This window comes from Hoplias malabaricus, chromosome 9, assembly GCF_029633855.1.
Source record: "Hoplias malabaricus isolate fHopMal1 chromosome 9, fHopMal1.hap1, whole genome shotgun sequence".
Lineage (NCBI taxonomy): Eukaryota > Metazoa > Chordata > Actinopteri > Characiformes > Erythrinidae > Hoplias > Hoplias malabaricus.
The window spans coordinates 4,129,396-4,140,063 of record NC_089808.1 but is presented as its reverse complement, the minus strand read 5'-3'; the positions used below and the strand labels follow the sequence as shown (position 1 = coordinate 4,140,063).

Genomic DNA, 10,668 nt, shown 5'->3' with positions numbered 1-10,668 from the left:
GGTACATGACATGCATCACAATATTAAGATTTAGCTGAAACACACGTACCGAACCTGTGTTGCTAAATAAAAACACATACCAGCAACAGGCATTCATTACATCATTACTTTTGTTGACTGTGTTTTATATTTTATTATGTTTTAAGTTTTAATTCAGATTTCAAGCTTATTGTTACACTCTCTAAGCTTTAGGCCTTCATACAGTTGATATAGTTTACATAGTAATACATTAAGCAGTATACATTAAGCATACACTTAAGATATTGTAGTGTAGAATCAAAAAGTAATGAGGGATATATTACAAGTAGGGTAAAAATAATACTTACACATATTAACATCAATTAATAATTATAGTATTCATTGTGGTGATCAGTTACACAGATCTAAATTTTCACCATACTTGTTAACGTTTCAAAACCTCAAATATTTTCACCATAGACCTCCTATAAGATTTGTGTGGACTCTTGTCCAACGATCGACAATAAATTTGAGTGGAATAACAGATCTATCACAAATACAGTCCCAAGTGTATATGCATGTGTACAGAATTACAATATGATTAAGTGAGTTCCAAAACAAAAGTCCACCTTGTCCTTAAATTTGGTCAGGTCCGCCATCTGATATTTTAGAAGTTATCCAAGTAAGAAATATAAGACGTTAGTTCAATAAGTATTCATTAATAATTGCAATATACAACAATGTGGTTATCTTTCCAAAACTCCACAACAGATCTACTTCAAACTTAGTGTGGACATTTGTCAGATGATGTAGTACAGAACACACACATTAAAATTGACATACTTCATGTCATGATCATGTGCCTAGTTTTATGCAGAGAGCCGTGTATGAATATGCTATGTTAGGACATTATCAGAACAGGTGGTTCCTGGTAGTACTCCACAAAACGATTGAGCTAGATACGTTAATGTTGGACATTAACGTGCTACCTAGATTAAACAGTTATAGTCTGACTCTAAGACTCTATAACGAACTGTGCGTTACTAAAAGTTATATATTCGTTAAAAGTATTTGATATGGTTTACCTGTGTTTGCCAGTTGGCCATTTTCCAGCGGGGTGTGAGGAATCTGCTGAGTGGGTGGGGCTTATCTTCAGCAGCCAATGACTGTCTAGATCCCACCCCCCTTCAAATCAGGTCCAAAAACCAAAAGCGAGAAACTTCTGTAGGCGAATGCGAGACTGAGAGAAGCGCAACTGAGAAAAAGTGGAATAAAAGCGAAAAAAGGATTCTTCAAGTATATTAAACTCAAAATAGACGTAAAATATTCTGTTTACAAACCTGTTTTATAACTCTCAATATTAATGACAGTTTTCTCAATTACAAAATGTCATTTATTGGTTATGGATTCTGTTTTTTGGTTCTCAGAACTTTAGAACCTATTTTGACGCCATTAAAAAGGTCCCAAAATGCTCTACAAAATGAGGAACATATTCTAGGTTAATTTACTACTGTGACAAATGTTGAGTTGTTTTATTGAAATTGCATGCAATTATTTTTCTTTCACATAGAATATACATTGTTTATATTTTATGCTGCTTTCAAGTGCAAATCAGGTGGTGGTTTCATCTTAGGTCCAACTCATTCCCACGTCTTGTTTATGTTTGTGTGGTTTTTGTGGGAAGTTTAAAAAAACAACAACAACACCAACAAAAAAAAACATGCATTTTGCTTTAATGTAGAGGTGTCCAAACTTTCCATTCCAAAACACACCTGAATCCACTGAAGAAAAACTGAAGGCCTCCAATTTACAGCCATTTTACCTTTACTTTAAGACTGTGCTGTGGCAGTCGTTCAGGTGAAATGTAAACCCAACTTTGGATTTCAGGGGACATAAGTTTTGGAGCTGTTTGCATGTTAGTAATGGTTGGTCATATCCAAGTAAGAGATTGGAGGCAGCAATGAAAGTTCCAACTTTATGGTTTAGTCATATGGAGCAATATTGTTTTTAATAAAATTAACAGTCACTGGTATCCTTGCTGAGTTTGTTGGTATGGAATCCTCTCACTTTACTGATACCTCTCCAGTTTTAGTGCTGCCTGAGAGTAAAAATAATATATGTTCTTCTGTGTTTTCATTGTGACAGTTCTCCATTAATGATGTTTCGGTGACCTAATGGGCGAAAATCACACGTCCCTGAAGAAAACGGAATACTGTTCTGAGCCCTTCCTTGAAGTAAGCACTTTGATGAGGGGTTTGAGAGTAGAACTGACACACACCAACTCGTCCCTTTGTGTACATCAAGAAGTCAAACACTGTTCACGCTGTACATAGCTGTGCTCTGCTTCAATTTCATAAATCCGAATTTTTCATATCTGAAAAATCCACCTCAAACTTTAAAGTTAATCAAATGGCAAACAAATATAATTATAGTTATAAATATAGTTCAGCATCAGTGGCCGGAAAATAAGGACAGCTGTGAAGGAGTTATCAGATAAAGCTGAAAGGTCTAGTCAGTGGTTTTGTATAAGGAGAGTGCAGAATACTTGGGAAAATGCACTGTAGAGGTGCCATTGTGATTGTTGGTGATGAAGCATGTAAAGTTCACTTGGAGTTGGTGGCACTCAGCATGCATTAACTGTGCCAGTGGGGCTAGGTCAGTGGTTCTCAAACTTTTTCTATAATTCCTCACCTCAGACAAAAGGGAATTTTTGCGCAAATTCATGAAGCAGATAAACACAGACTAAATTTATTGCATAAAAGTACATACTACTAACTTTGTAAGTCCAGGTTTCAGCCCTCTGTCCACCAGCCCGGCTAGCTCAGTCGGTAGAGCATGAGACTCTTAATCTCAGGGTCGTGGGTTCGAGCCCCACGTTGGGCGAATTAGTTCTTTTTCTGAGACTTACTCTGTCTTTTTATTTTTCCCTATCTCTTTATTTTCTAGAGATAGACATAGCTTGGCTCTGATGGTATTTCATGCTTTTTCCCTTCAGAAATTCTTTGATGTCGTATTGGAACTTTGGCAGATGAAAATGAGAAATTATTCTAAATAAACTTAAGATGGCATTGGCTCCAGTGATCAGGGTAGTTTAGAAACGTGCAAGAATTTAGATTTTTATTTTATTTATTTATTATTTTTTAAAATTACAACTGTTTACATTTTCTTTGTGACTGTGATTCTGTTAAGAGGTACTTAATAATTGCAGATCATTTACTTTTTCTAAATCTTTTATACATTTATATAAATGAAAATACATGCTTTTGCCACTTGATAAAACGTCAAGAAATGCGCTGTTTGACAATAGCACAGTATTTCGTTGGAACAGCAGAATGCGCTAACCAAGTGCGCCACAGAGATTTTGTAGCTATGATGCTCTTTTGGAAATCTGAATCTTAAAGGCTAATTGTCTTTGTGATGTTTTTTTTTTTCTTTTATATTTGTTTACAAACAGGTTGTATACAAATAGCCTTTGAATGTCTGTGTAGTAAAAGATCTACCGTCCCTGGGTGGGCTCGAACCACCAACCTTTCGGTTAACAGCCGAACGCGCTAACCGATTGCGCCACAGAGACTGAGCTGTTTGTTTGGCTAGTTAGGAGTGTACTTCAAGGCAGAAACGCAGAGAAAAGCATGAACTTAAGAATAGTAGTTTTGTATATCGTTGCACCTATTGAATTTTTGGTTTGGGTTTTCACAGTGTAAGATGCAACCTTTCAACATTAATTTTCTCATGTAGGCTTCTTAAGACAATAAAGGTAGGCAGTGAATCATTCATTAATAAGCAGTGAATGATTGGAGACATTTCTTAATTATAGGCTTGTTTTGTATGTATCGTGAGACGGTTAGCGTTAGACGAACCTGCAATTTATCAAGCAGTGAAACACTAGTTTCATTTGTACAGAGATGCTAATGCTTGTCTAACTTTGTAAGGTCATGTTTCAGTCCAACACTTTCAAGCCCGGCTAGCTCAGTCGGTAGAGCATGAGACTCTTAATCTCAGGGTCGTGGGTTCGAGCCCCACGTTGGGCGAAATGTTTTCCGTTCTTTGTGCTGCCTGATCTGCATTTGAACAAAAATATTCTAAAGGCACAGAGAATTTTTCTCTTTGTTTGTACTCAACTGTGCCATGGAGTCGGAGTAAACTGGAGCAGATAACAAGATTTGCTTCGGTTGTGTACATAAAAATACAATCAAGCTCTGTCCAGGTTAGTGGTTGGGTTTATTTGTATCACAATTCGGCGTGATATACATTTTGTCTATGTTGTGGACAAAAAAAAAAAAACGCTGTTATGTCTGTGATCATTTCCATTATAGAAATCTATTGAGAATTTTAGTGTTTTTGCAGAAGCCTGGTGCCTTCTGTTTTTTAACATGGTTCAGAGCTACCTACTAACACAGTACAGACAGTTATTCTCTAGTTCATGAAGCAGATAAACACAGATGAAATTTATTGCACAAAAATAAATAATGTTTGAAAACAACATGCACTATTAACTTTGTAAGTCCAGGTTTCAACCCTCTGTTCACTGGCCCGGCTAGCTCAGTCGGTAGAGCATGAGACTCTTAATCTCAGGGTCGTGGGTTCGAGCCCCACGTTGGGCGAAGTGTTTTTTTTCTGAGACTCACTATGTATTTTATTTTTATTTATTTATTTATTTATTTATGTAATAAATCAGCCACATCTAAAGTTTGGTCATAGATGTTGGTTGCATTTTCTGCTTCTTTCTATCCAAATAATAACAGAGCAATTGACGGATAAAGTGGATAACCTTACAACATGAATTTTAGCTACAGGAATGGATAACAGACAACTTGGGTTAATTCTGGTTAAAGTATAAGCTTGTTAATGCTCGGTGAGGGACTGGCGCCTCCAGGGTTTGTTCCTTCCTTGCAGTGATTCTGAGTAGGCGCCGGACACACCGTGATCCTGAACTGGACATGCGTTTAAAGACTATAAATGAATGAATGTATGAATTAATGAATAAGTTTGTTAAAGTGAGACGTCTATTCAGCATCAACCATTTTATCTCATTTTAACTTATGTGCTCTTGAAGAGAGTGTTATGGGCAAAGTTCTGTAGTTTATGTACCATAATTATCACATAGGAAAAATAGATAATGTTTAGTAGTGGCTGCTAAACCAATGAAAAATGTAGTTTGACCAATCGAGAGGAAAATGTTGATGCAATTAGATGTTACACTTTCACTGTATATCGTTGTTCTTAATAATATATTATACCTACATAAGATTTTCATGACAGGTGAAATCTGAAACAAGCCTACACAAATATCTAGAGGCTTATTACAACAAACGGGCGGTTATTACAACAGATTCTAGGATTAAATTGACTTTAGGATTTAAATGCTTGTTGAAAAAAGGTCTTAACTTCTAATGCGATGGTATTGTGTGTAGTTGCTGTACGGCTTTGTCGCGGGCTCTGGACCTTTGCTTTTTTATTTTAGACCAAAATTATCAAAAATGTTAAAGACATCATATATTGTTGTCTTTTCATGAGGTTTTTGGGAAGGGTGCTTTTATTGTTGTTATTATTTTACATATATAACAGTACTTCTCATCCCACTCTCATTTCATTGCTTAGATACAATGCTAGCCTTGAACCTCTAAAAGTAGTCTTCACACAAATCTTCTAAACAAAAACATGTTTATTATATATAATGTGTTTATTAATGTCACGGAAGCTTGTCCATGTGCTGTTAATTTCTGCTGACTACTGTATTTCACTGTGAATAAACACTTTACTCTGTCTCTTAAGCGGAGTACTAACGGCCCCGTGAAGCAGCTCAGTCTCTGTGGCGCAATCGGTTAGCGCGTTCGGCTGTTAACCGAAAGGTTGGTGGTTCGAGCCCACCCAGGGACGAAGGTTTTTCTTCTCCTCCCTCTTAGTCCTTTCCTTTAATCACACTCTGGTAGTATCCTACCAGATTGAGATTAAGAAGACCGATCATGAAAATGTGTTTGTATGTACATAACCCTTCCGCGAGGAAAAATAGTTCCATTCCGTCACACATTTAACGGTTTTTTGGTCTGTGAAAACTACCAATAGTACCTTGTTGTTGAACAGTATGTATTTGTACTTTTAAAATCCTAAATATAACGGTGTATACCTGCTTTTAACACGTATGTATTGCCTCCTTTAAATATTGTGCCTGATCCACTCAGCAATACTATGCAGAGCAGCAGATGGACTAGTCTTTAATTGTAGAAGTGCTCCTGTATGATCGGTTCAGCTGAGAGAATGGATCATGAGTGTAGAAACAAGGAGGAGGTCATAACTTTATGGCTGATCGGTGTAGATACATAGCCAACGTTTTGTCGCTGTGGCGTGACGTCTTCCGTGGTTCCGATTTTAACATTCCTTTAAAAGCTGTGTTGTCAGCCCGGCTAGCTCAGTCGGTAGAGCATGAGACTCTTAATCTCAGGGTCGTGGGTTCGAGCCCCACGTTGGGCGAGATGTTTTTCCTTCTTTGTGGGGCCTGATCTGCATTTTAATGAGAAGTCTAAAGGCGTAGAGATCTTGTTCCCTTTTTGTTCTAGCTCCCTTAACCAGGAAGGGCACTTTCTAATAACATGCAGCATGATGGCTGAGATATGTCCTTACCATTTACCCATTAAATTCTTTGCGAGCAAGATCGTTCGCATATCGTTCTGAATATAATATATTTACATAGACAAAGTGCTTATCATTTGAAAATAAGCCTCTAGCCACAGTGAATTAACTGAAAGTCCTGTCTTTAGACACCAGGTGCAACCCAGTCTCTGTGGCGCAATCGGTTAGCGCGTTCGGCTGTTAACCGAAAGGTTGGTGGTTCGAGCCCACCCAGGGACGAAGACTTTTCTTCTCCTCCCTCTTCTTCCTTTCTTTTAATTAAACTCTGATAGTATCCTACCAGATTAAGATTAAAAAGACCGATAATTGGAAATGTATTTGTATGTACATAACCCTTCCGCGAGAAAAAAATAGGTTCGTTCCGTCACACATTTCTTTTTGCTATTTTCAACGAACTCTGGATCTTTATCTTGTGCGATGTTAAACTCGTCTAAATCAGGACAGAAGCAGGGATAAACGCATCAAGTCAATAAAATATCATGGTTTAACCGTTGTTTACAACGAATTCAGATCGTAGTCAAATCATACACTAAACGGTGCCAAGTGCTCACTGTTTAAGTTAAAAGTGAGTATTTTAGAGTATCGCTCCAAAGCTGTGCTGCGGAGTTTGCGAACGAGAGAACCGGAGAAAAAAAAGACGCCGCGATTCGAGTTAAACACAATCACAGAAATAAGAAATAAAGTGCGCGAACGGAAAATGAACCTGCTCCCGTTGGGGGAAAAAGTCCAGGTTCTGTCTTGTAAACCCGGGCGTCGTTGATAGGTTGGTTACATGTATTTTGCGGAGTGATACCTGAAGACATTCGGTCAGAGTGCTGTTATCGTGTAATATTATGGAACGCCGTTGGTCTCTAAACGTGTTGGATTCTCCGTGTTAACACGTAGCGTATAATTTCGTGTTAACACACTAAGGTATTTACGTGTTATCGTGTTTCGAACGTTAAATACGTATCCAGTGGAAATTCACAAACATTAATTTTACTGACGTCCTTTGGTAAAATTGCATTACCTCAGCTCCCCACAAATAACTAATCCAAATAGTTCTTTTTGTCCAAATAGGTCCAAAAATGCTGCAACTACACTAGTTCAGACATCTCCAGTCTGAATGTCCATGACATTCGGAATCTATTTGCTGTAATATTTTTCAATTAAAATGTTTTACGATTGTTTTTATTGTTTACAAGAAATTATTTATATTAAATATTTTCTGAAACATTGATTTAGCTCATTGGGAGCACAGATTAGGTCACTTTATAACCAGTCCAAATAAACATGTTTAAATGTTATTCATCTTTAATTTCAAAACACAAGCAAATATTTGGATGCTACCAAACCAGTTAACTCGTCGTCTACAGGCAGTAAACCTGAATGTGACATTTCTGCAGATTTTGGTTCATAAATACTGTCCGTTTTTTTAAGGTAAAAGAAATTAATAATATAATGTAACTAGATTTATACTGACTTATTTCAAGGGTTCCGATTTAACACACCAGTAAAAATAAAAGGAAGTTGCTCTTCATTGAGTAGGTAACTCAAGTTTAGGAAAATGAGGAAAATGAGGAAGGGAAATGTGGTGGAACTGAAATAAACTGTGATCTGTGCTGGATTCAAACCGCCAACCCCAAGGGCAGCAAACAAGCACTTTACTGTTACGCCAGTGAGGCACCTTTAAAATGGGTGGGTAAGCAAAAGAAACGCCAACCTTGGTGTGCTTATACAAAGACAATATTTAAACAGGTTGTAAACTGGCCATTTGCTGAATTTGACCAAATTTGAATGTGTATTACTTTCTAACTTTCTAACTGGAATAAATTAAAATAGTTGGTATTTTGTGTAAATTATCCCTTTAAAGTAGAAAAATATGTGGTTTTTGACCATAAGAAAGTGTACATATGCTACCAACTGACTCCTGAATGCCCAGAAATTTCGACGCTCAGTTTTTTTTGTTTGTTTGTTTGTTTGTTTACACGTTATGTGACTGTAGAAACTTCATCTGGTATCCAGTTTGTGGCTCAGATGTGGATCTTTATGTAGAAATTTACCAGAAAAATTTTGAGTGTTCCAAATTTATCTCAATAGAGCATTACATGTGCTGCGACAAAGTGTTTTTTTTTTTTGGGAATCCACAATAGGTTTTTGGTAAAAATACTGTATATTTTATAAATTACTACAAATATACATTGCATGGCTTATGTTTGGGCCATGAAAAGTCATATTGAGCAATAATGGTTTCTAACAAGCAATAATGAACTTACTAAGTGTGTAATAATTCGTTCTTTTTGAAAAATTGGGGTAATAAATCTCCAAGTGTCAGAAACCGTGTCAGACTGCTCCATTACATTGAATAAAACGCTAAATAAGAGTTTAGGGTGCTCTCTTGTCGCAGGTAAAAGGTATCGCATGATAATGTTCAATTCAGCAAAAATATAACATACAAGAAAACAAGGTTTTCAAAAAAAAAAAAAAAAATACGCATGCGCAGTCCAAAATGCCCTGGGCAATCACTCAAAAACGTATCTACAAGCTATAAGTTTTACGTCTGAGATTTTTTGTGCGATTCTTTTTTTTTTTTTTTGGCACAAATCTGATTCCATACGTTTGGAGCGATTTGAAGGGCGCAACAGACGTATTCTTCGTTACCAACAATTCTCTGCGCATGAATGGCTCTTTGGAGAAAATAAAGAAGACAGTGAAAAAACGGTGTAAAATAAGTAAACTATCTGTCGCTATACCATATTTAATAAAAAAAACCCTATGTACCACAGAAAGCATATATTTAGTAGTAGTATTCATTTTTAATCTCACCTGAAATGTAAAGGTTGAAGATTGTTTGAAAGGTAAAGAAAAGTAAAGATTGTTTGAGTGTTTATAGGTTGTATGTAAGAATGAGTTTTAATATTTTTTACATAGTATTGTCGTGCAGGATACTAATAATAAGCAAATACAGCTTATTTTAACTCACGACGCAGCTTCCTTTTGACAATTTCATTTATGTGATCAGGTCTTAGGACACATCCTACCTTGGCTGCAGCCTAGGCTTTGGAACGCAGCTCATAAAACAATCACTGTAAAAAGCACCAGGTAGATTAATCTTGATTTTGACTACAATTTTAATTACTTTTCACACTGAAATACATTATTTTAATGCAATTGGTCCATGACTGCTTTAATTAGCTTCTTATATATTAGTCAAACTGTTGGGAACTGTCTTTTCTGGTTTGCAAACCTGTTATGTTGGTGGTGATGGTCTTTCTTTGACCACCACCACCATCACCCTTATCACACCTACCCCTCCTCTCACTCCTATTTTCTCCTACCACTCCCGATTTCCATCCTCTCTCACCTTTTCCCTCCTTCCTGCCTCACACCTCCTCTTCACACTTACCCCACCTCTCATTCTTATTCTGCCTCGTACTCCTCTCCCGATTACCATATTCTTCATCATCCTCATTCTACGTACCCCTCCTCTCACTTCTCTTCTTCCTCTTATTTCCTTCCCCCATTTCTCCAATTCTAAAATATTTGGTGTTAGACTGGACTGAGAACAGACTGAATTGGGTACAGAATGAACTGGCTATAGACTGAACTGGTGACAAACTGATGACCAAGCTGTGCCTGTGCTTTTCTGCATGCACGTGAGGAAACTTCTGAACCTCCTGTTTCCAAACTTCAGATCATCCTGAGATAGACAGATCACCCAGTTGTACTCATAAATGATCCTGTGTATGTGTAAATAAACTCCAGTCAACGCCGAACTCCAGTCTCCTGACTCTTCAATGCCGAATTTCCAACGGTGAAGACGTGCCGAACGGGTTCCAAATTTTGTTCGCGAACCGTTCTGGTTCCTCATTGGTGGAAAAGTGCTGTGTGTTGTGAAAATGTGTGATTTCTTTTAAATATTGTAGGACATTCAAGGAGTTAGGTAAATTACAAATTATATTTCATGCATCTGTTAGACTTATTTGTGTTTAAGAATGTGACATATTTAAGATGCAGTTGATTACCAAGTGTTAAACCTCATGGTTAAACTTCAATAAAAGGTTACAGTCCAGGTACAAATAACATGAAATAACCAAGTGT

General features: G+C 37.0%; 7 non-coding genes across 7 annotated transcripts; 6 read left to right on the top strand and 1 right to left on the bottom strand.

The window, feature by feature from the left end:
• The first annotated feature begins 2,768 nt into the window (after positions 1 to 2,768).
• trnak-cuu (transfer RNA lysine (anticodon CUU)) lies at positions 2,769 to 2,841 on the top strand. Its single transcript has one exon. It is a non-coding gene; the product is annotated as a tRNA-Lys (tRNA).
• Positions 2,842 to 3,458: 617 nt separating this feature from the next.
• Positions 3,459 to 3,532, bottom strand: trnan-guu (transfer RNA asparagine (anticodon GUU)). The gene has a single exon. It is a non-coding gene; the product is annotated as a tRNA-Asn (tRNA).
• A 384-nt stretch (positions 3,533 to 3,916) lies between these two features.
• On the top strand, positions 3,917 to 3,989 carry trnak-cuu (transfer RNA lysine (anticodon CUU)). The gene has a single exon. It is a non-coding gene; the product is annotated as a tRNA-Lys (tRNA).
• Positions 3,990 to 4,489: 500 nt separating this feature from the next.
• On the top strand, positions 4,490 to 4,562 carry trnak-cuu (transfer RNA lysine (anticodon CUU)). Its single transcript has one exon. It is a non-coding gene; the product is annotated as a tRNA-Lys (tRNA).
• A 1,202-nt stretch (positions 4,563 to 5,764) lies between these two features.
• Positions 5,765 to 5,838, top strand: trnan-guu (transfer RNA asparagine (anticodon GUU)). Its single transcript has one exon. It is a non-coding gene; the product is annotated as a tRNA-Asn (tRNA).
• A 518-nt stretch (positions 5,839 to 6,356) lies between these two features.
• On the top strand, positions 6,357 to 6,429 carry trnak-cuu (transfer RNA lysine (anticodon CUU)). Its single transcript has one exon. It is a non-coding gene; the product is annotated as a tRNA-Lys (tRNA).
• A 304-nt stretch (positions 6,430 to 6,733) lies between these two features.
• Positions 6,734 to 6,807, top strand: trnan-guu (transfer RNA asparagine (anticodon GUU)). The gene has a single exon. It is a non-coding gene; the product is annotated as a tRNA-Asn (tRNA).
• The last annotated feature ends 3,861 nt before the right edge of the window (positions 6,808 to 10,668 follow it).